Below are 27,489 nucleotides of genomic sequence, written 5' to 3'. Positions count from 1 at the left end.
GTGTGTGTGTGCGTGTTTATAGGCTGGCTGAATGTTTTTGCTTCTGTCGGTGCTCATGCGTAGGAATAGCAAAGCCTGCTGCTGCATAAATGCCCTAACAATGAATTTACATTGCTATAGACCGGCTGGTTGCAATTAATTTAATGACGAAATATCCAGACGTCGATATAAATGAAAGAAACAGGTGACAGGTGTGTGTCTGAATATCAGCAGTGAAGTTTGTACAAGGAGGGAAAGCAAAGTGTGACAAGAAAACCACGGTCAATTACTCAAGTAGAATAATTAAGAGGCTACAAATCAGAAAGAGAGTCTGAGTAAATAAATAAGGGAAAGATTATTTATTTGATTTCAGGGAAGCTGGAGCTATAATTCTTCTCTCATTGGAGTTGGCGCCGTTAGTTCTGTGCTTTCCAACATGCTGGAGCCTCCTCCCTACCAAGCTCCACTCAGCTCAGACTTGTGATTCACATACAACAAAACATACAACTACTAGCACCCGGTAAAGCACAGCAGCAAAAGTGTAGGGGAATAACAAGATAGGTAAGGGTCCTAATGTTAATGTGGCTACTGATGTAGCTACTGGTCACGTGACCTGGAAGCCTGTTATCGGGATGTTTTCCATACTTTGCAAGGTTGCGTTGGTGCAGTGCGTCTTCACATTCTCACATGTACATTCTTACATGCTGTCAACAGGAGGCCTGGGAGAAAAATCCCTCTTATTTTTGCTTAGGTTCTAATCCCATCCTTCTTTCGCTGGCTGTCAGCTCGCCAGCTGAACAGTGTACTGCCATGTTGGCAGTTTAAATCTTTCCCTTTACTTATTAAAGGCTGATTTTTCCCTTGGCTCAAATATCCTGAAACCAGGTACGATCACACAATGGACACCAGTTTAAAAGGGCGAGCCAAGAGGGAATGGGTTTGCTGACATGCATAAAAAAAAGAGCTGGCCGGAAATCAATGTCACGTCACAGCCAGATATGATTATGGTAATCTGTAATAATTTCACCACAAGTACATAAATTCACATTAGCCATCTCTTGCAAACCCATCCGCCCACCAACACGCATACGCAATTCCACATACGCTCCCGGTTGCACGGCCAACATATGGAAATACCTTTAGATGCAACAATAATGAAAGACAAGTTTACAAATGAGCTTGTAAGAAGCTTCACATGCTCATGTGGTGGTGTCAGCTGGTGTCACATCGCATGTGAACAACCAAAAAGAGCAGTTGCCATGGTGATATGTCTGGGAAGAAACACATTAACACATACTGTACATGGACGTGTAGCCAAACACGCACACACGCGCAAGCATTCACAGAAAAATAAACACACACTTGCACAGACACCCAAGAAAACACAATTGGCCACGAGCGTAGTCCAAATGGTGATACTTTCCTGGATGAGACAGCACCCTCTGGCCTGTGGGGCTACGACAATGGGATCCATTCTGCACAATTTCCTCTACACTGTTCGCAATCTTTCCCTCTCCCTCTTTCTCATGACTGATGATCGCGGGGTAGGGATAACATCATTACAGGAGTCAAAACCCAGCCTCTGTCGATGCCTCAGCAACAACATTTGAAAAGACATCAAAAATGTTCTCAAAATGAAAATCTATCCAAATTAGATTCACAACTGAAACTGCTCTGGATTTGCATATGATATGTCAGTCACTGTCTCTAAACAATGGCTTCAGGAGCCAGTATCAGTGATTTAACTCATGCCCGTCCATGAGGCTGCTACAAAGAAAAGTCAAGTTTCAGACAGATGAAGGACTTTTTTCACTGGACAACATTTGCTACTTCAGTGCGCATGCCAGAAAATCCCTGAACATGTGTCACAGTGGGGGAAAAAAAGGCATTCCATGTTAGGGCCATTAGAACTGCAGTTATAGGGAATTGTCACGTCTCCCCTTTAATTAAAAAAGATGTTTCAAATAAAACTTACTGTATCACATTCCTGTTAGGAATACTTTAAATAGGCTACACGACTGTAAGGCTGTCTGAGGTTAGTGTATGTATCACTCAGCTGGAGAAATAAGGGAGGGTGGCTCGAGGCCAAACCCGGTTGAGGGGAACGTGTGCGGGGTGTGGGGGCTGGAGCCAAAGGTTTGAGCTGGAGCACACAGATGTGAAGGCACTGACGGATGTATCTGCGACAGATGCTGGCTTTGCTTAAGCATGTGCAGCTGTGTGAATCGTGCACATGCGTCTTTGCACTTCTGTGTACAGTATTTGTACACAGTCATCCATACAGTCTTTTTTATCAGCGTGTGTATGAATGATCCTGTGTATGTGTGTGTCTTTTGAATTCTGGCGTCTCAACAAAAGGAAGGGCGACTCAAGATGTTCTCTGTATTTAATGTTCCCTGACTGTTTATTAGCTACTTCGTGAACATGAAAGAGTAGGAGATAAGAAACTGGCCAAAGAAAATATACAAAGGCAGAAAGAGAAAAAAAAGGGAAACTAAGCCCAGAACACAGAAGAAAAAAAACGAACAGGTATCAGTAACTTGAAGGCTCACTTGTTGTTGCAGTCGGTTTCACATAGCACAGAAGGACAACAGAGTGAATCAGAGTGTGAACGGTATCTGCCTCCCCTGCTGAGTGTGTGCGCGCATGTGTGATTGTTGTAATCACAGTTTGTGTGGGTTTCAGTGCACACGTTTGGCTATCCCTGCACACATGCCTACTGTATACATGTGAGAGGAGTACTTACATGCATGTGTGGCATGGATATGACATCAGCCTTGCTGATTTGAGCTAGCGAGGGCCTAATAGGACCACAGGTTGTGATAGCAACCTTCTCCTCCTGTCTCCCGTCCTTCGTATCCTCCCTCACGTGCTCCCTATCCCTGCTAACTCACTTTAACGTGTTTCAAGAGCTATGTCGTGCATGTTGCTCATGACTGCAATTTGGCCAGCCGTTCACATAAGGAAGTGGCTATTAGAGCCCTATGCCACATTTAAAAATCCTCCCCCACTGACTTGGCACACAGAATTTTATGGGCACAGGTGATGGAGTGTCACTGAGGAATTGCTCTGCACCATCAAAGCTCTAATGATCCCTAATAGCAAATGCATGTATTTTACAACTGTGTAGCTAACAGAAAACCAACAATTATATGTAATGTCATTCTCAAGGCGCAATAAAATACATTCATTTTGAAAGGAGGAGCTTAGATTTTGGTGTTAAGGCAGCCAGACAGGAAACAAAACTGATTTTTACAGAGCAGGGGCACCCGAAAGTAATTACTTATAACATAGGTTGAGGTCTGTAATAAACAATTACTTGGATTACACCAGTGTTTGCCTCATAAACGCTGTGGTTCTAAACTGCATCTAAGTTTTCAAACTTTGTGCTGGCTGGCCGAAAGCCCTACTTCACTAGGGAATCATGTCTGATGCTCTCATCATGCTATAATTTATTAAGATTATAAAAAGAGGGGAAACAGAATAAGGTAACTGAAGAATGAGCTGGAGATAGATAATACAGACAGCAATTGCAAAAGTTATAGTGAGAGGCAGTGGCCAGCTAGGAGGAAGACAGATGCACCAGAAAACTAGGGTGACAGTAAGAAACAAATCTTTGACCTGTAATGATCTTTCAAAGAGTTGAATATCATCCACAAACAAGGTACAAGCCATGTGCTTCCTGGTATTCAGCACAAATGTTGTGTTCCTTTTCCCCCCTAAAGGGCAATAAAACAAACAGCATGTACTCTTCAACACTCTTACCTCCCCCCCGAGCAGAAAACAGCAACTGAACCCTCTCCTTTACTCTTTTCTTCTCCATATTCTTGTGCTCTCCTTTGCTCTGCACTAAATCATTCTCTTTTTTTTGAATCTAAAACTATTTCAAAAAACAAAAAACAACCTACAATATCTGTAAATAAAAGACAGGAAAGCATATGACAAAAAGGAGAACAGTAATGGATGAAAAAAACTACAACAAATAAGGACCTTGATGATAGTATTCAGCTTCTTCCTTGTTCAGGCTTTTCTTTTTTCCCTCCCTCTCTGGCCTTTTCCCCAACCTGTGCCAGTAGGCGTAATGCTGTAGCGCTGTCCTGTTCTATGCGTCATCTTAGCTTAGGCTGAGCCTGGCAACTAAACTGTCCAGCAGCCCAAGATGGAGCCAGGCAGGGTGAGATTAACATGAACCCAGAGTCATTATGCTGTTCATGAGCCGTGTCCAAAGCAACAACTTTTATAGCACCTGTAACACACCAGCTAATCTGTCTGACACCCCTGACCAAATAAACACAGTAAATGCCACTCCAAACACACTCCCACAACCTACAAATGTTGGCTTTGCACATAAGCAAATTTCAGGCTCTGAAGGAAAAACATGGAATATTATTCAGGAAAGAAAGCAAATGAACGTTGGTGTTTGTGTCTGAAACATTTGATTGTATATGTGTTGCCCTTTGACCTTCTGGGTGGATTGTCCTAGCAGTTGTAGGACAATTTGCTCACACATCGTACTAGATCCCTCTCTGTTTAAGCCAAACACCACCACTGTTTCACCCATCAGTCAATGCCAGGGCCAATAAGTTGAAATAAATTGAATAAACTAAAATGCAGACCCCTACATTTAATTACAGTAATTGGGATGTCGTAGGGGGAGCGCACTCTGCCAACAGACATACTAGGCCCTTTATTGACAAGCATACTGCACTAATTGCAGCCTCTGTGATTACACAATTTAACTGTATTTAACTACATTAATAGAATAGTGTGCACTAATGGGAGTGGGCATAATCCTTGGAAAGCGGAGATGTACATAATTGGATAATCTGTGATTCACTCGCCAATAAGCAGAAAAGTAATGGATGTAAACCTCTCTATGTTGGTTGCAATCCTGTACCATAGTCTTCTCATTAGGCGTAGTCAAAGGAAGCCTTGTGGTTGGTTTGACCTGAGCCAGTGACTACTGCTGTGTGAGTGAGAGCACAGGAATGAGCATGTTCCCAGGGAAACCGGGGGGTTAAAAGGTCTCCAGTGATCAAGCATCGTGGTTGATTATTAACGTCTTCGTATTTGAAAAATCAACATGGGGTTTGAAAATGGCTAAAACAGATAAAAAGTTCAGAATGGAAAAAACTTTTTTTTAAAATTAAAAATAAACACGTAGACCTATTATTGGAAAACATTTACTGTATTTGACAGTATGATTAATTGTTGTCACCTTAAGGAGCTAAAAAGAAATAGATCAAGCTAGCCAGGAAGCTATGCTAACTCGCTTGGCAGATCCCAACCCACCTTGCGCTTCGAGTATATTATTAATTGTCTACATATGTTGGAAACTTCTGTAAAATCTCTCGGAGTATCTTCTAAAACAGTCTAAAAATCCATTACTTTTATTAGTAGCACCTTTTTACCCAAGCTAGATATCATCCATTAAACACACTACACACCTAAAAAAATTACAAAAGTGTTTTGAGCACAGTTTTAATACAGTTCCTTTGACAACATCTGCCCAACACCTGTAACACCAACTATCCACCAAATGACTTTGCTATGCTATCTGGCTGGTAAATATTAAAATATATAAAGTTTAAAGTTACAAATACCCAAGAAAGTAAAAAATATATATGTGGGAGTGACAAAGAAAAAGTGACAAAATATGCTGTGCTAGAAGCTACAGTGTGTGTGACTCACCATGCAAATTGGTGGAAAACCGTCTAACACCACTGACACACAACTGTCAGACAGGCACTGCCATGGAAGCTGAAACATAAGCGGGATTTATGGACTGTCCAAACTGCGTGTCAGGTTGTCAGATTCCCCTCCAACATCTGTGCTGCTTTATTATGTACTGCCTAACTTTTGGAACCAGTCAAGCTAATTTTCACACCTTATTCACATGAGCTGTGGGGAGATTAGTTAAAAAGACAATCTCTCATCCTCACTTCTCTGTGACATTGGGCCTTTAAGTTGGCTGTAAAGCATGACCTCTAACACTATAAACATTTGATTTTCAACATGGCTTCACAAAATGGAATGGCTATTACATATGTAGCTCTTAAGAGGTAATTTGGAAAATCCATAATCCAACATGCCGTTTACACTTATAGTGTTAGAAAAACATTCCCAGAAAGTTTTAGTAAAGCACTCAAACTTTTCTCTGCATCAGCCACATCAGCAATTGAGTTTCAAACAACTCCATGAGTAGAAGCATCTGAAGAGTCTTTTGAAACATCCATTATTGACTTGGTGTCATCAATCACAGACCGACGACAGCAGGAAATAATAATAAAGGATGACACCTTGATCCGACAGAAGTAACTGCATTAAATTTGTACACCAGCACCATTTACATTGTTTAGATGACAAAAACATATACTTGCATTTTGTTGTGCTTTTTTTAAATTTATAAATCTGTGACTATATAGTTGTTTGGGTAGTAGGAATGACTGGAAACAGTACTGATGGATATGTGGAGAAATACTGAAAGAGAACAGCTAAAAAACATAAAAGTGAACCAGTTTGCTTTTTGACTGTCAACGTTGGCTCTAGAGTCTAAAGTTTTATTCAGTGTGATGAAACATTTCACTAGCTATTTTGAAGTGTGAACTTGCACAATGCTGCTGATCATCCTTATCATAACAGTGGTGCTGATGAGTTTGGAGGTTTCTTTAGCCCAAAGAGCCTCTGCACAGCGGAAGTGTGGATGATCAACCAACAGACTGGGACATGTGGTCAGGGTCGAGGGTCAGCTCCCCCCCCACCTCCAGTTCCCCCGCACTGTTGCACACAGGAAGTCTGAATCAACACACATCAGTCAGTGTGCACACACACACATTAAGACGTGCACAGCGAGGAAAAAAATTCCTGGTTGCTCCTCCGGGTATGACCCAATAACAGTCCCCTTGCACAGACCATGTTCTCAGCACAGTGATGACCTGCTCCTGGAACTCGTAAACACAGGCCACCCAGAGTGAGAAGGGGCTTGCACTAGCCTAGAGGCTGTATTCCACCAGCAAACTGTCAGGTCCTTTGACCTGACCTACCAAACCTGGAACTTACAATAACATAGACGAATAAAAAGCCTTGTTTTCATGACTTCACAGGACATGATGAACGATATGAATTCGTTGGACACTTCGACTAACCTCAACCATAACTTCTGCTTGCCTAGCCCTAACTTTTACCAACCCTAACCGAAATCTTAACCTAATAATACCTTTTAATATATCTTCTGCATAAAATAGCACCCTCATAATGTAACTCTGTAAAGATATTTAGCCCCCTCGACATGACAACCTAAAACACAACGCACATTTTGATACCGATGCTGCAAAAACTTCCTTTAAAGTGATCTGAGCTTGGACAAATCATTTCAACATGATGATAAGAGTTTCTCTCCGAGCAGTTCTGGTATCTTAAAAAAGAAACCTGTTCCACAGGTTAATGAGGAAGAGATTAAACACCAAGCATGCAACAAGCTTTGCTCACTGATCAGTATGACAGGTGGCACAGATGATGGTTCCTCATTGGATATTCATGCAAATATTCATGCAGGTGAAGGAGGAAGTGCACCTGTGAACAGCTTAACCTTTGGTCTGCATTTCAGTGTGACACACCAGAGATGATGATCTGTCTGTTGCATTTATTTGCTAGAAATATGAAACTAACTTACATGATTTATTTGCATAGCTTACTGCATAACTGGGCTGGGCTGGGCTGGGCTTTTTTTTAATTTTGCGACCAGCGAGTGGTTTATATTCTAATTTGCAGCCAAGATGTGTTGAACAGCAGTATGCAGAGTGAAGCACAAATGAGCAGCTACAACTGTAGGGTGCCACTGTGTTTCAGAAGCAGCCAAATGATTCACAAATATTCTCTTAGCGTACAAAAACATCTATAAATGGCTTCTTTCAACCAAACTTTTCTGCCTGTCCAGAGTTAGCAAACAGAGGTTGCTGTTAGACAGAGCATTGATTATGTGCAGAATGTGTTTGGTACTGAAAGATGGTGGTGGTGTGGGGGGGAGGGGGGGTGTTAGATGAAATAACAGTGTGATGACTGTTCAAAATCCCGCCCCAAACACAGTCTTTCATTAATGAGCAGAGGTCTGGTCATGAACTTGTGGCCTGGTCAAATAATGAATCCGTTTGTGGTCCAGCAAAAGAAAAAAAAAGTCACTTAACTTCTCTCACGTCTTAGAGTAGCAACTGAAAGCATTCTGTTATGTTCCTGCCGATTTTGATAGTGTATTCCTTTGAGGGCCATCCTAATTTAACTTATCAGTGCCTCAGCAGATGTGTTTGGTCGTGTGAAGCACCAGATGTGCGGGGCACCTGTAGCATGCCGTCAACACTGAAGAGAGACTGCAGCGGCAGGCAGGACAGTGGAGCTTGTCCGGGCAGACACAGATGCACAGGGTCACACAGGGCGACCATTGTGTGGTCATCATTTATGCACACATACACACACATGCACACGCACAGATACACACACACACACACACACACCTGGGACTGAAGGCAGTAGCAAAGTCCCACTGTGTTAAATGTTGAATTGAATCAGCAAGCCAGCTGCTGTCTTGCTGTTAAAGGGATCTACCAGTATACTGGTCTGGACTGGCTGTGCAACTGGAGAGGTCAGGCAGAGGCTGGGTGACTGACTGGCTGCCCTGTGCGCCCCTCACAAGTAGAGTGACCAGACAGTGATAGTTCACTGACATGTAACCATTTATAATGTATAAAGTCTTTCCCCCTCTTAGAAATGAAGATGAGAAAATGAACAATTCTCCAATATATCCCCCAAAATGCTACACATACAAATCTAATGATATACTGTACTCACATTTGAATCTATCACAGATGTAGACTCATGCTATAAATAAGGGATTTTAGTTTTTAAAATAAAAAAATAAAGAAAACCCTTTGAACTTGACCTTGAATTCAGTATAAATGTCTAACGGCAAGGACTTTACTTTTTACTTGGAAGGATTTCATACGCTCTGCAAACCCCAGGATTAGCAGCAACTGCTGATGTTGCTTAAAGTGAGCTAAATATGGGAAATCCACAAAAAAGGCATGCAAATACTGACATGAGTAGGGCATGAGACTGAAAAAAAAAAGAATAAATGTAATATTTTTCAGCTATATTGGAAAATATTACAGTCATGGCTACCTAGAGTTTAAAAAATAAATTGTCTTCGCTACTTCACTATGTTCATCCTTTGATCTTTTGACCAGAAAGTCACATTTTTTCAGTTATATTGAGTTCTGATGATTGCATTAGCACGATTCTCAATGGATGAATCCAAGTCTTGTTAGCTTTATCCGCTCAAAAGGCTATCTATTTGTGGTACTAAAAGCACCAACGCCAAATAATGCATTATCAGTGAAAACTGCTGTTTGATTTCAAATCTAATCCCTCAATCAAATAAACAGAAATAGAATTGTGTCTGCATGCATCACTGCAACTGCTATGGAGGCAAAAATAGCATTTGTTGCAACCATCCTGGCTGACCTATCTGATTGATCATTACAGACTCGTGGATATAAATCACCTCCACTTTAACCTATTTACACTAACAAACTTTGTAGTAATTCCATTATTTAACAATGCATAGCATCTATGGACAAAAAAATATACATTTGAAAAAATTTATTTTCATTTTTTTTGACTATTCTTTACAAAAAGCGTAAAACCAAAGGCATGACCACAAAACAGGGATTACTTTGATACCAGTCTGGTTATAAGCAGAACCCCCATCTCATGGGTGTAGGGAGTGTGAGGCAAAGCGGGGATTTAGAGCTTTTCAGATGTCTGAACATGCTATAATGTGATGCAGAATTCTTCACCATTGTAGCAATTGCGGGTGGATGATAACAACATTCTTCCAGAGCTCAATGCCCAGTTTAAAAATGCAGATGTCAGATAGCCCCCCCCTCTTCTCCTCCACTCTTGATCTCTCCACTTTGATTTATTCATTTTCTATGTTGGCGAGCCAGATAGGACAATGGCGTCTTTCATAACTGAGGCAGCGTTCCCACTACCAGCACCCCGCTGTCCCCCAGAGTCCCTCATCCACCAGGCTGATCTGATGTGACCTGGTCATGGTGGACTGGTTCTTCTTAAGGAGGAAACACAGAAAGAAGGAATTGTATCTTTGTATAATCTTTTTTAAATCATATTTTGCTCGTATAAATATCTATCCACTAAAGCAAAATTTAAATTCAAAATATAGTTTCTAATGTGAGACTAGGGTGTAGTTGAAATTTTAAAGTAATAGAACATTTTCAGAACTGACCCTAACAGCTGTACAGCTAAAAAGATTTTCCAGCTTTGAGTTTAATGTTATGATTGCTATGAATTGATATGAATTTATGCTGTTTGGAATAATGCCTTGCTATGATAGAGCAGGCACACATTTCTAATGGAGTGGGACTGTTTGAACACAAGCTGAAACAAAAGTTAAAGGTCTTCAAGGGCATATAAAAACAAGCCACTAAAACTTCATATTTCTTCCTCTAAGGACAGAAAAGGAAACATCAAATGCATACACACACGGAAATACACACACTAAGACTAAATTTTTATTTTAACAAGTACCAGAAACACTTTTGTGTTTTGAGTATTAAAGTTTCATTTCACATCAGATGAAGCTGTCAGTGTGGGAACAAAACACAGAATGAGGAAAAGAGACAAGAGTTGGGGGGAATGAAGCAAGCAAGGGAAGTACAGGCAAATGAAGGGGTGATTATGTGTATGTGTGTTGGGAGGGGGGTGGGGGGTGACCAGAGGTCATGTTGCCTCCCCCTGTACTTGCTCTCTGAGGTGCATGGAAGGAGGCTGACTGCATAGTCAAGACTCCTGCTTAGAAAGAAAGCCTTTCTTTTCTCCAGGCCCTTGCTAATGCAATAGAGAGAAATTAGTATAATTATGCTCCATATTGCAGATTGAGGAGGCAATGTGGCCCGTGGGATGAGGACAGGGAGGGCAAGCTAGCGTGGGTATTTGCTGACGGGAATAACTAATTCATCAGCTACTTTTGCCATTTATCAGAGTACATTCTTGCATTTATGACATTATAGTAATCAAATAAAGAGGTCCTGGAATGCTGCATCTATCTCAAAATGTGATTCTGCTAATGCAAAAGTGACTCCTCCTCCTCCCGTCTCCTTCCTATTAGCCACATCCAATTGCTTTGCCCAAAGTGTTGCCACCACACTGGGCAGAGAAATCTGTCTGAACCAAATGAGTCTTTGCGTTTGCTCTACGGCTCCTGATGTCAGTGCCAGTTCTAGTGCCACTGTCCTCTGTTAAGCAATAGCTGCACAAATGCTGAAACACATGTTGAGTGCACTGCAGAGGACAGATCCATCTGATGAGTCCACACTGAGACAGATGTCTCAGATTCAGTCATGTTTATGGAAAAAAATGCTGAAAAGAAACGGTACAAAAGAAATCCATGTCAATAACGTATTTCTGTGTTTGAAGTCGTTTCTGAACTTCAGAGAAAAGACACAGGAGGGCTCCTTCCAAATCCAAACCAGAAATATGCATTTGTCACCACAGTTTGACTGAACATGGCTTCAGAGCCATGATTTACCATTATATATGCAACTATGACAATAATTAAAGAGTTCTGTGTGTAGGGGTCAAAACGAGGTGCCGAATGATGAAGAAAGATGATATGATTTGGTTTCAAAGATATTTCACCCCAAAATCAGTTTTGCTCATGTTTTTCGTCTGGTCTGTTGTGGTATTTATCCAACTAGATTATAATGGAGTTTCCCCAGTCTTGGGATATGTGCTGTGGAGATGTCTGCACTCTCTTTAAAATAACACAGCTTATCTTGCAGTTGTTAGATTGCAAATTAACACATTTACAAAGCATGCATTCAAGCTAGTGACACCATTTTTCTCAGCTGCATCGTAACATCAGCAAGCTGCACACTTCTTTTGGTTGGTGAATGTAGGTTGGTTGAAACTGGCCAACCAACTACATCCATGGAATCAGTTTTTTTTAGTATCCTGGTATTGAAAGGGTTTTAAGATGTTTTTTTTTTATTTGATTTAATTTGATTTAATTAAAAAAGAATTCTGTACTTTGACAAGCAAGTGTCATTTAACTTCCTTCCTTCCTACAGGCAAAATATCCAACACTAGGCAACCCAAGCAGTTTAGATAAACAGTGCTATAGGCCAGAGGAAAAGCATGTAAATTTAATTTTGGAGTGAACACTCCCTTTAAAAAAACATCAGGAATGAGACAATGTGGATTTCATAGTCATGTGAAAAAGAAAGTTTTCACAGGAATCTATGCAGTTCTGTGAGAACTAAGTGCACCCCATGTTTGAACAGTTTGTAGAACCACCTTGACGTTATCAATCTCTCACATTGTTGTGGAGGATTTTTGGCCTACTTTTTTGTCAAGTTGCTTCAGTTCATTGACCCTTTGTTTATGTGCAGCATTTCAGTCAGGTTTAGGCGTGACTTTTGACTGGGTCATTGCAACACCTTAATACTTTTCTCATTCAGCCATTCTGTAGATTTGCTGCCGTGCTTGCGACCATTGTGCTGTTGCGCGATCTAGTTTTGGTCAAAAGTTTAGCAGTTGTAAAGATGGCGCCACAATTGACTCTTGAAGACTTTGATATAAAAAGTTCCTGGTCGACTCAATGAAGGGAGGGTGCCCAGGTCGTGTAGATGCAAAACAAGCCAAATCATCACCTCCCCTATAATTCTGTGTATGGTTTCTTGTGTATGATTTCCACCAAATATGGTGCTGTGTATTGTGACCAAACATCTCCAGTTGATTCACCTCTATCCAAAGGACATTAGCCTAAAAGTTTTGTCGTTTGTTCAGATGCAAATAGTGAGAAGAGGCTTTCTCCTGGCAACCAATCCAAACAAGCCTTACTCAACCAGTCTTTTTCTAACTGTACTGTCATGAACTTTAACATTTTAAGTTGTAAGCTGAGGTCCGTAGAGTCTGACATGTAGCTCTTGGGTGTTTTGCAGATTCTGTGAACACTGCACAGTCTGACCTCTGATCATTTGTAAAGTTTTTATCAATATTTTAACATTATGTTACATAGACCTCAATGTTTCACACTGCAAATTGCCAAACCTCTGTTTTTGTAGACATGCTCACTCTTGCTGATGATTAGTTGATCAAATCCATTTGATGAGCAGTATCTGGCTAAAACTTACAATGGAAGCAGTAAGGGTATACTTTGTTTTTTAACAGTACTACCTCATCATCTGTTTTTCAGATGACTGTACATATTATGAAAACCAGAGGAAATAAAGGTGATGGAGCTATGACAATTTGACCTTAAAGCACACTCCTCCTTCTCAGGCCATCCATCCGGACTCCACCCTATAGAGATGGAGGGAGCAGCAGGGGGTGGAAGAACACCATTTGATCCTTGCTTCAGAGATCATGGGCCTACACATCATCTATATCCTGTTTGGGAAAGCAGCCTTTTGAAACCCATCTCATAGCTCCCAATGGCATCATCAAAGACACATATGAGACAAGAACATGCAACAAGAAGAGCCCGGAAAGAAGAGCTTTTTTATGACCAGAAATTCGGCATTTGTAATTAAGATTTTCAAGAACAAAGCTTTAGAGAGGATGAAAAGGCATATTTTAAATAAATATCTGCAGACACATGCGCACACATGCTCACACACACACACACACACAAAGAAAATAAAGAAGAGAAGTTCTCAGCCCTCACAAATCTGATGTCAACCCACACACGCATTAAATGATCAAACATATATTGGGGATTTTCTTTTTGGGAGTAACAGGTCAAAAACCAGATGATGCATGGTTTTAGCCCACCAATATATAGTTACGTCATGCGTGTTGCAATGTAAGTGACATGAGACAACACGTGCACAAACGCACACAATGAAGAATCACAGAGAAGATATCTGTTCAAGCTAATAGTCTGAGCAAGTGATTATAAAAAAAGAAACGTATTCACTCCAGAAAGGGAAGATAAAAGGCTTTTGAAAGAAGTAAGTGACAAATATGATTACACCCAAAAAACAGCTTCTATTGAATCTGAATGACCTAGTTTAGAAACAAGAAACATACACACGGTACTAATATTTATAGGCAACAGAAAAACTGACCAAGGAAAGCAATGTAGTAACCGAATATTCAAATCTGATCTTGTTTTCTTTTCAAGTTTCAATAAAATTTGTAGAAGGGTGCAGTTGTGTAGCTGTCTGAGGATGTGCTGATGTGTAATGCACAATGAAAAACTGGTGAGATTTATCTACATGGATACATACTGTGGAATATATATATATATATTATATATATATTAATATATATATATATATATATATACTGTTTAACATTAATTAGAGCAACAAAATCATTTTTGAATGCTTTAACTGCTTCACAATTAAAAGTGGTTTGAAGGAATGTTTAAACTGAAGATTTGTGGCAGCGCAGTGTAATAAAAAGTTTTGTGACCAAGAAGAAAAAAAAATTGTCAAGGTTGTCGAGACACATAATGTGGGCCGTTCATCATTCACTGAGCGAAGGGAGGCAGTTCCCTCAGGAAGCAATTAGCTGTGTTGGACCAGTTGCTAATAAAACACTTCGGTTACAAGCTACCCACAGCCCAGCCAGACCAGGGGACCCACAGTATTTTGTGTGACTGTGTGTGTGCGTCGTGGCCTATCAGGTAGATGGAGGAAGCCACAGTAGCAGTCGATCAGAAGAAGCTGCTGTTAAAGTGTCATCACAACACAGCCACGGAAATCTATCATAGGAAACACTCATAAGGAGGAATTACAGATTAGCGATACACTGTGATACAATGCTGTCATGAAATAGTGATTCAGCAATGCTCAATCCAATTCAAGACAGTCATCGATCAATGAACTAGTACTGGGTCGGACCCTCTTTTGACTTAAGAACTGCCTCAAGTCCTTAATGCCTTAATAAAAGATTTTGGCCTATATTGATATTGACGTAGTAGCATCAAGTAGCTACTGGTGGTTTTCCCATCAAGAGATCCATGATGTGAATCTCTCACTGCATTCCAAAGGTTCTCTATTGGATCAACATCTGGTGGCTTTGGAGGCCATTTAAGCACATTCAATTTATGGTTATGATCAAAAAGCCTTTTTTGAAATGATTTACGTGACGTGGCATGCTATCCTATTGGAAGCAGTGAACACAGGATGGGTAGATGGTGGCCATAAAGGGATGGACATTTTTAGCAGCAATACTCAGGTAGGCTGTGGTGTTTAATTGATGCACAATTGGATGAAAAATGTACCAAAAAATATCCCCTGGAACATTATACCACAACCAGCAGCACGGAAACATTGATACATGCTTTCATGTTTATGCCAAATACTGATCCCAACATCTGGATGTTGCAGCAGAGATTCATGAAAATGTTTTTTTTTTAACCAAGGAAACACACTTTAACCTCACATGGTATGATCCAAGCAGATCATACCATTTCCTCATGAATTAAAAAAAAGCGTCAGACTCTTAACAGCCACCTTTATTGAATGAATGAATGATTGAATGAACAAACTGAATTTTATTTAGGTGTCTTGCAATCATGTGGCCTTTCCCTAAAACGGGCTTCACAAAAGAGCGATTATCAAGTTTGATTCCAGATATAGCCCAATTTTTAACTGAATTTTAAGAAAAAATGCAAAAAAACAAAAACAAAAAAAGGAATTATTGTGCATTTGCCAGTGAATTTATGTGGATGTTAGAAGATGAGCGCTTTGAGATAAGGTCTGGATTCTATAGTTAGAAAATCTGATAGATTTTTGGGGGTTAAAGCCAACAGTAGTAGAATGTTTATTCACGCAGTCAGTTTCTAACCATAATGCTCTTCTTTGTTACTAACGTTTCAACAAGTTTTCTATCTCACTAACTAAAACTTAAGACAGTAAGCTGTATTTAAGGAAAATTTAGGTCACAGTTGGTAGAGGAAGCCAGAAAACCATGTTCCCATGATGAGAAGTCTTTGCCCATAACAAGAAGTCTGCAGTGTCCAGAATTAAGAAGCCACCAGCCACTAAGAGGATCCCAAAAACCACCACTTGCCATGTGCCCAGTGCAGCATTATATTATGTTTCAGCTCAGCCCTGCAAAAGCTCAGACACTAGACACAACAAACAAGCCCATTTAGGAAACAAAACTCAAGAAGTGCCACTTCAGCCTTGTCCCTTGGGTGAAAGACGGGGTCAAAAGACACACAGGGAAAGGCGTGAAAGACAAAAAGTGAAAAAATAAGGAGGTGGTGGCTATAAATGGAAGCACCCTGATGATGGCAGTCACTCCTTTTCATGCCTAGTCCACTCTTCAGTAGAGATCTGTTGAAATAACTGCTTATTGACGATTCACTTGGGACATAAAACTCCATAAAACTCCAACTAAAATCACATTATTTGGATTTTAAGTCAAATGTTAAACACTGCTTCACCATCACACCCACAGTGGTTTAGTGTACATCATGTCTAATACACAATTACATGGTATTTGTGATATTTTTATGCTTATTTTCCTTTTTACCACCTCCATTACACTTCCCACTTTAAAAGAAAGTTGTGTAACGGTGGCTAAGACACTTTTTGGTCTCTAATGGTGTCATGGGGAATTCATTTAAACTGTGACTTTATTTTATTTTGAAGCACTAAAAACACCAGAGATGGCCTTTGCTTCTTTGCTTGTTAGAAAGTTGGTTTCTCAGTTTTCTTCCAACAAAGAAAGCTGCAAAAAGAGACCTTTAGAAATTCTAAGATTTTGTATTACTGGCTGCAGTAATTGGGCTGCTTCATCGGTTACAGTTATTTAAGGAAAATGAACAATGTGGAAGGTATAAAGAGATTAGTTCAATGAAATCGAGGGTTTGAATTTTCAAAGAATGTCATGGTGGTCACTTCGAATCATTACTGACAAACATGAAGCGGCTGAATGTGCCGACCAAATGCAATTAGTTACACCAGACACACGCAAACACAAATGACTTTACAAAATTCAATCTGAGTCTGCCTGGCCAAATTCGACGTAATATAAATTTGGAGCAGCTTCCTGGAACTGAAAACAAATCAGAAAACATATACAACTGAAAAAGACTGGTGTTCACGAGTTTTGTAACTGAGGTAGGCTCCTGACATCCACATCTGATTTTAATAGGAGAAGTTTTTTTTCTGTTTGGAAAAAATCGACATACTAATGCTGCTGAACTCCAGGAAAAATGTCTATTTGCTTTCAGTTGTTTAGATTGCAGCAGTGCCGCCGTCTTTCATTTGTTACCTGTTTCCTGAGATATGCACAAATTGAATTATTTCTGAGGTTATTCCCACAACAAAGCGCGGATGAGTCTGCATCTCTCATTTGTCATGTGATGCAATTCGTTGTGGGAAAACATGTATGTTTTATTGCACATGGAAACCGAGGTGTGTCTGCGGAGCAGATTTTCACATGCTGTGTGGTCCTGCCTCAAGAGGTGAGAAGAAGAAGAAGAACCTCACCCTTCGTCAACAGAACTGGAGAGCGTATTCTCTGTAATCTCTATGGAGTGCTGATTTGCTTTTTCCAGAGAATGACTCAACATACGGTGGAAGACGGAGAAAGAAAGAGACCAGAGAAACCTTCTCCACTCTTTCGGACCTGAGGGAGCCAATGGCAAGCCAGCTAATCCCAAGAACAGCAGAGATGAGTCAGCAAATATGAATCAGGTTGTAATCATCCTACTAATAGTCAGATGAGTTAAGAGGGAAAACAGAGAAATGTTCTGATGTCTGAAAAAGATAGAAAAGTGTTGGAAAGGGGAAGCTCCAAGGAGCGGTGGGAACAGTGAGAAGGCGTGGGAATCACAGGGGAAATTCTCTATCATTATTGTACTTAAAACATTTTAAAAAAATAATAAAAATGATTAAATTCAGGCGTGCCTGAAGCCGGAAGATGACTCTGACCGAAGGCTCTCCCTAGCTACAGCCTACAGAAATGATTGAAGCCTTCCTCTCTGACAGGTGCAACGTCATGCTCACATAGTCTGGGTGATGAACTCCTGCTGAGCCAAAACAGAACTTAGTTATAAGTTCACCTCTAAGCAAAGAAAAACCAGGCTATAGACAGTCATACAGACTAGTTTAAACAGAGGCAATCAGTTCAAGTGACAGCCATAGGCAGATGTTAAAGACTAGATTGTTGCTGTCCTTTTCATTCCATATTTTACTTTGGTAAATTAGTATTGATATGAAAGCCCAATACACCTTCTACAAATTGTAGTCTTCGGTTTAACCACAGCCAGTGGCATTTCCCCCAGAGGAATCACACACAGCCAACATAAATTACCAAGTTAAAAATTAAACCATTTAAATGAAACATATATTAGACAGACCGCATAATGTTTCCCGAGTTCTAGGAAAACTAAAGAACTTGCTGCTTCACCCTTTTCTCCAATTTAAATGATCTGCAATTGCTTTCAGTCTCAGCGTTGGTTTTTACAGTTGTAAGCACTTAAGGAAAATTATATTCTTGGCACCTGAATTTCCACAAGGCACGGACAATGCTTCCCAGGTCCGCACCAGCCTGATTGAAAAAACACCAGCAGCTAGCAGCACACTGTGGCACTCTCGGGGTTTGGCAGGCAACACCATGCAGCAAATGCAGAGAAACAGTAAGAATCATTAAAAAGGGGAGGGGAAAAAATCCAGACACGCTGTCTGTCTGCTTTCCAATATGTATTCTCAACATAAAGTACAAGAAGGCAGCAGTAACCCAGAGGTGGGCGTAAAATAGGATGTTTACAGTTTAAAAATGAAAGTGTGGAAAAGAATCAGAATTGCAGCTGAAAGGAAAAACAAGTACTGACAAGCAGACGATGAGCACAAAAGACATTTAAAATAATCCCACTCAGTAACTGCCCACTAAATTTAAACTAATATAGTTCAAATTTATAGTCAACAAGTTGCTCTGCGTGCAGTGATCTTGCTTGTGACGCCTTTAAAGTGATTTTTTCTACAGAGAAAACATTTCTGGGAGCACACTTGGCTTAATGAGAGTACATGCTCCACTTACTCAAGATTGCTCTGAACACTCAGTTAGACATTTATCACCCTAAATACTTAAATACACCATCTTAAATAATGTCTCTGTTTAACATATGAGGCTAGGCAGCTCTGTACTGAAACTGGACAGTGATGCAAATTTTTTTGTTTTGCATCTTATTTTGCATTCAAAACTTTCCAGTTTGCTATGACTGCTGGAGAACGCGGCCCAGAAAAGAGAGCGTGACAGCTTTGAATAAGCAAATAAGTTCAGTTTACCTCTGTGCATTTTCCATATTGCCAAAGCTTTTTTTTTTAATGCAAAGTGGCCCACTTGGAGCGATGCCTATCACTGCCCACATTACTGTGGCTGGTGAAAAATAGGGAAATGAATGGTGCAAATATGACAGTTAGGTAGCACTGGTGTGGATAATTTACTTCCTTCTTCTGCTGGAGTTCAGTTTAGTTGTTTGCATGTTTTTTTCTCATTTCAGACTATGTGTACCAGTTCATAGAAATGTCAAAAAGAACTAGGTAATCATTTCACAGTAAGATTATAACATTACGAACAAGGCTGCGCACTTTCTATTTGTTGTCGCTCTAAAATACACACAGAAAATAAAATTTTCTATTGTTTGTGCTTTGGTCTAAACACAAAATCCTTGCGGGCCCATCCCCCGGTTCCTAACCTAAACTCCCCAGCTGTGTCCCAGGGAGGTGAAACCCAAACCAGAGTGCAGAGAACTCTCTCTACTCCTCAACCTCTCAACACATCCTCAGCACAACCCTTTGAAAATAAACCACACCGGCAAGCCCCCGTCTCAAAACTCTCGCCTCATATGTGAGCACACATGCCCCACACTCCACTGGGAGCTCTTTGGAGACTTCCCCACTGCTATTCCAGGAAGCAGATGTGAGAATGACGGCAATCAGGCCCAGTGCTTCACTAGGAAATGTGTGGACCATTACACTTATAGCAAAGATATGGAAGAGCGATAGGAGCTGGCTCATCCTCTGCTGCTGCCTAGAGTTGGTTAACATTAGACAGCGCTAAGCTAAACGCATCTGATTAGTGCCACATCAACAGCATATGGCTTCATTTTGTCAAACTCCAGAAACGTGGGTTGGACACAGATTGCATGGCTTAAACAAATTTAATATGACAAATGAATTGATGTAAATGAAGGTAAATGACAGCGATGGGAGAGTAATTGGCCACAAGAAAAAAAAAAAAGGAAAACCACTCAAAGAATAACTTCCACACACCCACGACTGAGCACAGAGTTGATGAAATATTTAGTGATTTGATATAAACCAGTGACACACTCTTGCAGCTTCCCACACTCTAAAACATGTGTAGCGATGGAACTCCAGATGGCTGAGAGTCTGCATTTTCAGAGATCCACCTTCTAATGGCGATCACTCTCCCACACAAACTGTTATCTGAGCAAGAAAGAAACCCACAATGACCCAGAATGTGTTGTTTCTTCGATATCACATGAACCGGGATGACATATTAGAAAAAAGAATAACAACCTGAAGCACTGCACGAACAGTGGGACCCGCGTTTTCCACGCTGGCGCAAGAGGCAGCGAGAGGTCTGCGGGGTGCTTGTGACAGAATTGTGATGGATATCATGTCACTGAACTCAAGTGTACCCACAGATAAAGCTACGTGAATTGTGGACGATAACCGACCCGTAAAAAAATGAAGTCATTTAGACATAATAGAGGGAAAGAAATACGGATTATTTTGGTGACATATTGCCAGCTTACGTTTATTTTGTTTTTGTTTTGAGAAGTGGAAGAAGTAGCTGAAGGAAATTTTAAAGTTGCTGGTTTTTACTTAAGCAAAAATGTGGCGAATATGGTGAGGGACAGCAAAGAATACTAAGTGTGTGGGACAGTGGCATCTTTCAGAGTAAAGCCTAGTGTATTAAATGACATTCAAGCATTTTCAGGGAGGGACAGAAGAACTTATTATCAATGTGGCTGAATTATTGCACACATGAAGGGGGGCTGGGCGCTCCAAGGCAATGGGGAGGGAGCCACGTGCGTCAAAACTCTCATTAAGTAAAGACATAAAGCTGAAGAATAGTTCACAAAGCCCACAGCTTTCAGTGCAGCACAACTGCTTTGCATCCTATTAGCATATTTCTTTTATGATTATCAAAAAGCTTGCTTATGGGACATGACAGGAGAGAGGACACATATGCAAAGTTAATACAAAAATGCATCTATAATTTGGTGGGTGTTTCTATAAAGTATAAAGTACAGAATTTGGATCTGGAGCTGATTAAGGCTGTAGAAGGAGATGATAAAGGAAAGTGGAAACATCATCAACATTTGAATTTTTCAAGTTCAGCAGTACAAAAAAGAAGAAGAAGAAGAAGTAAAAACAAAGTAAATTTTGTGCTTTTTATGTCACCTTGGTCCAGCATCGTGTCCCCTGCAGTCAGGTTGGCGGTGAGACATCTGATCCACTTCAACAGGAGCGAGAACGCTTGCCTGCATGACTTCCTCTTCTCTCTTTCATTCCTTTCCTCTCTCCATCTCCTGCCGCCCTTTTTTTGAGCTGCACAAAGCCGGATGAGGGTCATCTTACCAATGTCCCCATTGTGATTCAGAAATCCAACATTTTGGCAGCATCCTGACCTGTTAACATCTTAGCTTCACAAAGCTGACAGGATCTTCCTCTGCCTTCTACAGCACGTGGACTGCCCGTGTCATTGCTGCTGTTAATTAAATCATAAGGTGCGACCTAGAATTAGCATAAGGCCTTAGTACACAGCACTAAGTGTGTGTGCGTGAATAATTTGTGTAGCTTTCAAACTTTCTGCCAAAATTCTCCCACTACATGAATGATTCTTGTTAAACACACTTGTTTGAGTGGGCAGTATTTCCACAGAGGTAGTCCTTTGACATGTGCATATTGCTGTTTTGTGGGTGTTGCTGTGTTTTTATTTTGACATGTTATAATGTTTGTGTGTAATGGGCTGGGATTGGGGTGCTCTGAGGATGTGTGTGCATGTGTTGCTGTGTGTTTGTCTGTGCGAGAGTGCCTGTGTGGGGGAGGGAGGCACAGCTCTGCAGCCTGATATTCTGGGAACAGCAGGGTGGCGTTGTTGACCCACCTGCTCCCTTCTCTCTTCAGCTGGATCTAGTCGGATTTCAGCAGCTGCATCCCCTCACAAAGCACCTCTTTGTAATCTTCCCAAGGCGCACAAATACAACTGCAACCAGGAGAGGCGAGAGGAAGGAGGAGGGAAGATGGACAGTGGAGACAGAAAGAGGGAAGAGGCAGTAACTGCTGTGCTCAGTGTGTACCAGTGTCACCGGGGCATCATCCTATATCTATAAGTGAAGGGTCAGGTACTAAAAAAACAACAACCTCATATCCACATAAATGATATGACTGTACACTCTCACCTGTGCACAAGCACGTATGCAAAAGCAGACTACACGATGGTTTGGTGAATATTATTATAAGGTGTATGCAAAGCATCTTTGCAAATGAATGTCTATATAAAAAGGAAAAGAAAAAAAAAGATGGCAACAAACTGCCTGCAAAATTGACACGAGCTCAGAAGTGTGGCCCATTTGTTTCCCATTAGCAAAATTTCTTCCTGGCACTCTCACTTGTAATAGATCTCATGCGTCTGAAATATGCCATGTCACATGCATGTCATCAAAAAGAAAAGAAAAGAAAGAAAGAAAGAAAGAAAGAGAAGAAACCCGGTCTCTTTCACCTTTTTCAATCACAAACACAGTTTAGTTTAAGCCCTATAGCCCCCTAAAATTTGCATCCCAAAATCATCGACCACGTTCCCCCCTCCTGTCTCCAGCCAACTGGTCCCTGAAGTCTGAACCCAGACTTTCTGGTAGCAGAGGAAGAGAGACGTCATTAGGAGATTAACTACAGCAGCAATACTTTACAGCCGTCATAAATATATGTACCTGAGTTTCAAGCTATAAAGGCACCAATGGAGCTAAAATTGGGCTATGGGGGGGGGCAAGGTTATTTGCTGTTTTTAAATTTGGCCCCAATTTATCCACAAGCATGGAGTTATTTATAGCTACAAAACTGGTCTGAGCTGCACATTTATCACCACAAACATATTCAACACACACACACACACATATAGTATTTAAATATTTTTAAAACTTTCATCAAACAAGTCAGAGAATTCAGCTGTTTTACTCTTAGATTTAAGTCTCGATTCAAAGGGTTATAAGTGGGCCAAATTTTAATGAGAAATTCCCAAAAGTAAAACTAGCCTTCATCAATCAGGCTAACCAGCTACGGGTCTTTATATAATCCACAAGAGGAAGTTAATTTTTGCACATCACCATAAGGGCCCTGTAGTTGGGTGGATTTATACGCAGCATTAAATGCAGCCAAAGCTGTCCTGGGGTGGTCATTAGCAGGCAAAAAGTGGTAAAGTAAAAGTATATCTTCTTAATTTTGCTAAAATAGACAGATAACTAGTAATAAGTGTAACTGAAAACATTTGTCTTAAAAATCCTACTGTTATTTAGATCAAAATATTTAGAAATCATTATCTTTGAAGGAAAAAGTGACTGAACCAACAGCCAAAGAGCACTGAAACAAACAAACACAGAGGTAATCCAAGGTGAGTGTGTTGAGTGGAATCAAATGTTGTTGATTTGACCATCTTCAGCTAATATGTAATTTCATCTCCACACTGATAACCCTCAGAGCTGAACAGAGTCACCAGTGAGTTGAGGGTAAACACTCATCAAAAGTGATACAGTGGCCTGAAGTGATCTGAGCCATACAAAACTCTTAAAAGGTTAATTATTAGGGAGAGGAAACACATATAACTTATTATATAAAAGCAAATAGTCATATTTAGAGAAAATAACCAAAGGCGGAGCATGAAATATTTAAAAAGGGGAAAAGTTAGGAGAAAGTGAAATTCTTCTGGGAATGAAAACATCAGACTTAATGACCGTCTAAAAAGCCCTATCCTTCCTGCTACACAAATATTCCCACTGACTCTTCTGTCCCAAAATACACCTCTGCACCTATTCAGAGTGAACAGGAAGTGACCTCGATGACCTTGGTTTCCCACGCTGTATTATGAAGGTGGACACCACCAGCACCTGACCAGAGCACACATACATACAAACCCATATGTTCAACAGAACAACAGCTTTACCTTCACTGTACGTCACATCCATGTTTAACTTCAAGCTTACTGTGAGAGTGAGACTAAATATTACACATGACTTCATTTCACTTTGTTGCTTTGCATGTTTGCAACAGGCAGCCAAACAGTTAGAAATAGTGAAGTGGTAACCAGGAAATACCCTGCAACCTATAACCAGTGGAAACGGTTGGCAATTGCTTCCTTCTTTCCTTGCCTGAGGCGGGTGATGTCTGTGTAACCGTCAGTAGGGAACCTATATGGCACGACGTGTCACACAAGGTAAATGAGCAAAAAACTCAAAAAAACAAAAAAAAACAAACAAACAAACAAAGAAAAAACTAACAACAAAAAGGAGGCGCTCTTTCACAGATGTGCAGGATTCCTTTTTCTGTTGGCTTATGCTGTGCTATTTGCAGTGGCTCCACAGTATAGTGCTTTACATATTCACCTAACAAGTGAAAGCTTCCCAGTTTGTTCCCAAGAGGAGATCCAAATCATTTGCAGGTTGCATCCAGTGTAAATAAACCCAAAAAAAAAAAAACTGGCAATCAAACAGCCGGCATTACCTGTTGTGGCAAGCTCTTGTGAATAAGGGACCACCTGAAGTTAGTTTTTGGCTCTCTGCTGTGTGTGGCTAATTTATGATCTGTATATGCTGGTCGTTTGCTTGCTACAACACTGATCCCCTGGTCCATTCAGACAAACCTGAATGACTAATTAAAGTTACATAGGGTAAAATATCATGTCTAGATGTCACTAGATTGCAGACTGCAACCAACTTTCTGCGCTGTTCTTAGCCCTGAGCAATTCAAGTGGATAAGACTAGCTACGGGGGTTGCTATAGAACAAAGATGTTATAGTCAGCTGAGAGAGATCAAAAACATTAACTTTAGACATTAGTCATTAGATTTAGATGCCACAGCAAACCTGTTCCTACTACATTTTTGTACACACTATATTTTAGCATATTTGAATAAAATCATCACCTAGCAGTAAATCAGGACAGAATATATGTCAACTAAATATTTTTGCAGTGTTTTATATTTTAACCCCTAAGGGAACCTTAAAAACTGTGGCCACCATCATCTGTAGTGAGCGTACCCAGGCAGCGACTCCAGACAGTGACTCCTGACCGGATCCGCCCCAGAGTCTTTTGCTATCTGGTCAAGCCGTCAGTCCACTGTTTACTTCAGCCGTCGATACACCGGGTGAGAACTGTCCAAATCTATTTACTCTGAACGAGGCTGAAAGTAAAGTCCAACTGAAGTTCGTGAAAGGAGTTTTGCAATTTCTCTGACATGAGCCCTGTGGGGACGGTAAATCCTGTAGCACCAACCAGTTTTCACTTGCACATTAAGTGAATCCACATCAAGCCATGGGAATACCCTCAGGGCTGTAACATCACATACTATAAAGCTCATCAAGGATGATCACAACACACTACTTCTTCATGCGGTTAGGAGCAGGTGTGCTTATGCGCTTTTTTAAAAAAGGTTTTTGCAAAATCAGGTTGCAGACAGGCTGGAGACATGCAGACTAACTGCCGCTCATAAACACTGAAAGTCTTGGCTTGTTGCACTAAAAGCCTAATTGGAGAATTTGATCCACTTCACCAATAATCGTTTTAATAGCTTATAAATTATGCTGTAATATATGAATTGTACACAAGAGATTTAGGTTTCACTCTGGTTAGTGTGTGTGCACTGTGCTGCACACTGGCTTTGTGCACTTGCATGCGTGCAAAAATCAGTGCAGTCTTGTGCTCGTAAAAGGGACATAAAAATCAAGAGTGAAAATGGGTTTTTTATTCTTGTTTTAATTATCTGTAAATAAAAACAATGCACCGCAGTTATCATAGCACGATGAGGCAAAGGCCCCACAGCCAGACAACTCCTTTAAATAGACTTAGTATTGTGGAACAGGCTCTCATTTCCCGTAAAGTCAAGGGGTGGGCTTTCTGTTCTTTCGCCGCCCCTGAGTCCTGTTCTTAATGTCTACATGTCCCGCACCATCTAATTCTCAAGCAAATTAGGGAGATGATTTATGAGAATCAAGGATCAAAAAAGTAGACAATGTGGAAAACTGAGCACACCACAAGTTTTACTCAGAACATATGCCCTGGAGATGTCAAGGAAGAAAGAAAGAAAGAATGATGGGGGTATAGATCACAAAGTGTAAAAAAAGGAACCCACATACCGCCTCACTCCTCCTGGGAAAATACCCGAGAAAAGATATGTGAAATATTGTCCGATCTGAGCATCTAAGCAGTTAGGCTGTTATTTCAGAAGAAAATAATGTGGAATGGACATTTCTACTGTGCATGTGTAAGATTAAATGAAAGTTTACTGATCGGTTCTCCTGGAATCGACCTAGAGCTTCACCTTTACCCAATATTAAGAAACTATTATGCTGATAGTCACAACTTTTCTGTACTTCCCAAGCTTGCACATGAATTGAGTCACACAACCAGGATACCTACTAACAGCTTTTAGATCAAAGATTTCCAAAAAGGCCTACGAATGACAAGAGACTGAGGACCTGTCTTAAAATAATTCTTCCCAACAGGCTACTGCAACCACTTCCAAAACCTCCCCGCTCATAATCCCTAATTCATATGAACATATACAACTATCGCAAGCAAAACCACTGCCTCACTAAGCAGTTATGTGTCAGGGAGAAAACACAGCAAATAATCTGGAAACACTTGAGCTCTTTTTATGCTCCTGACATTAAAATGTGAGAGTGGCCGAAGGCCAAACACACCCAAAGATGTTTTGGACTAATTGTTTCCTTCAGTTTCAAACACTCCCCCTTACATCTCTTCAAAACTCCTTTCTTTGCAACCCCTCACCTCCACCTTTCTGCATCTACTAATAGGTTTAAATAAAACCTGCAATTGGTCCAGTAAACCCCACATTATGGTATTTTAATAGAATGAATTTAGGATAGTGTGAGGTCAGAGGTCAATGGGAGGTCCTAACGCGCAGCAGCTGTCATGGGGGTTGGACTGTGATTGGAACCAGTGGAGTCAAGCATCCCCGGGTCTTCGACCTTGCTAAGTAGACAACCTGGAAAATACATTTGGCCTCAGACCAAAATGGAAAACATCCACCTCTGCGCGGTTTCAGAGGGGGTGTGATGAGTAGCAATGAATCTGAAAACAGGAGTGCGTACATCCGTCACTGAGAGTTTGCTTTACTGTGTGTGAACCTAACAAAAAATCTGCATCTTTTTGGCTTAAAGATGTAAAAATGTATGAATCCTTTAACTTCCCCAGACATGTTAAATGTT

The 27,489-nt window shown here is 40.6% G+C and overlaps 1 long non-coding RNA gene across 1 annotated transcript in view; it reads right to left on the bottom strand.

Annotated features, from left to right (window-relative positions):
* Positions 1-27,489, bottom strand: part of LOC121815418 — a 37,115-nt gene that overhangs the window by 7,234 nt on the left and 2,392 nt on the right. Inside the window, exon 2 of the long non-coding RNA XR_006055073.1 lies at positions 21,453-22,257. This is a non-coding gene — a long non-coding RNA (uncharacterized LOC121815418). The remainder of the gene's footprint in view (positions 1-21,452; positions 22,258-27,489) is intronic.

This window comes from Haplochromis burtoni, unplaced genomic scaffold (assembly GCF_018398535.1).
Source record: "Haplochromis burtoni strain Fernald_Lab_line unplaced genomic scaffold, NCSU_Asbu1 Contig_209, whole genome shotgun sequence".
Classification (NCBI taxonomy): domain Eukaryota; kingdom Metazoa; phylum Chordata; class Actinopteri; order Cichliformes; family Cichlidae; genus Haplochromis; species Haplochromis burtoni.
This window is presented reverse-complemented; position numbering and strand designations above follow the sequence as displayed.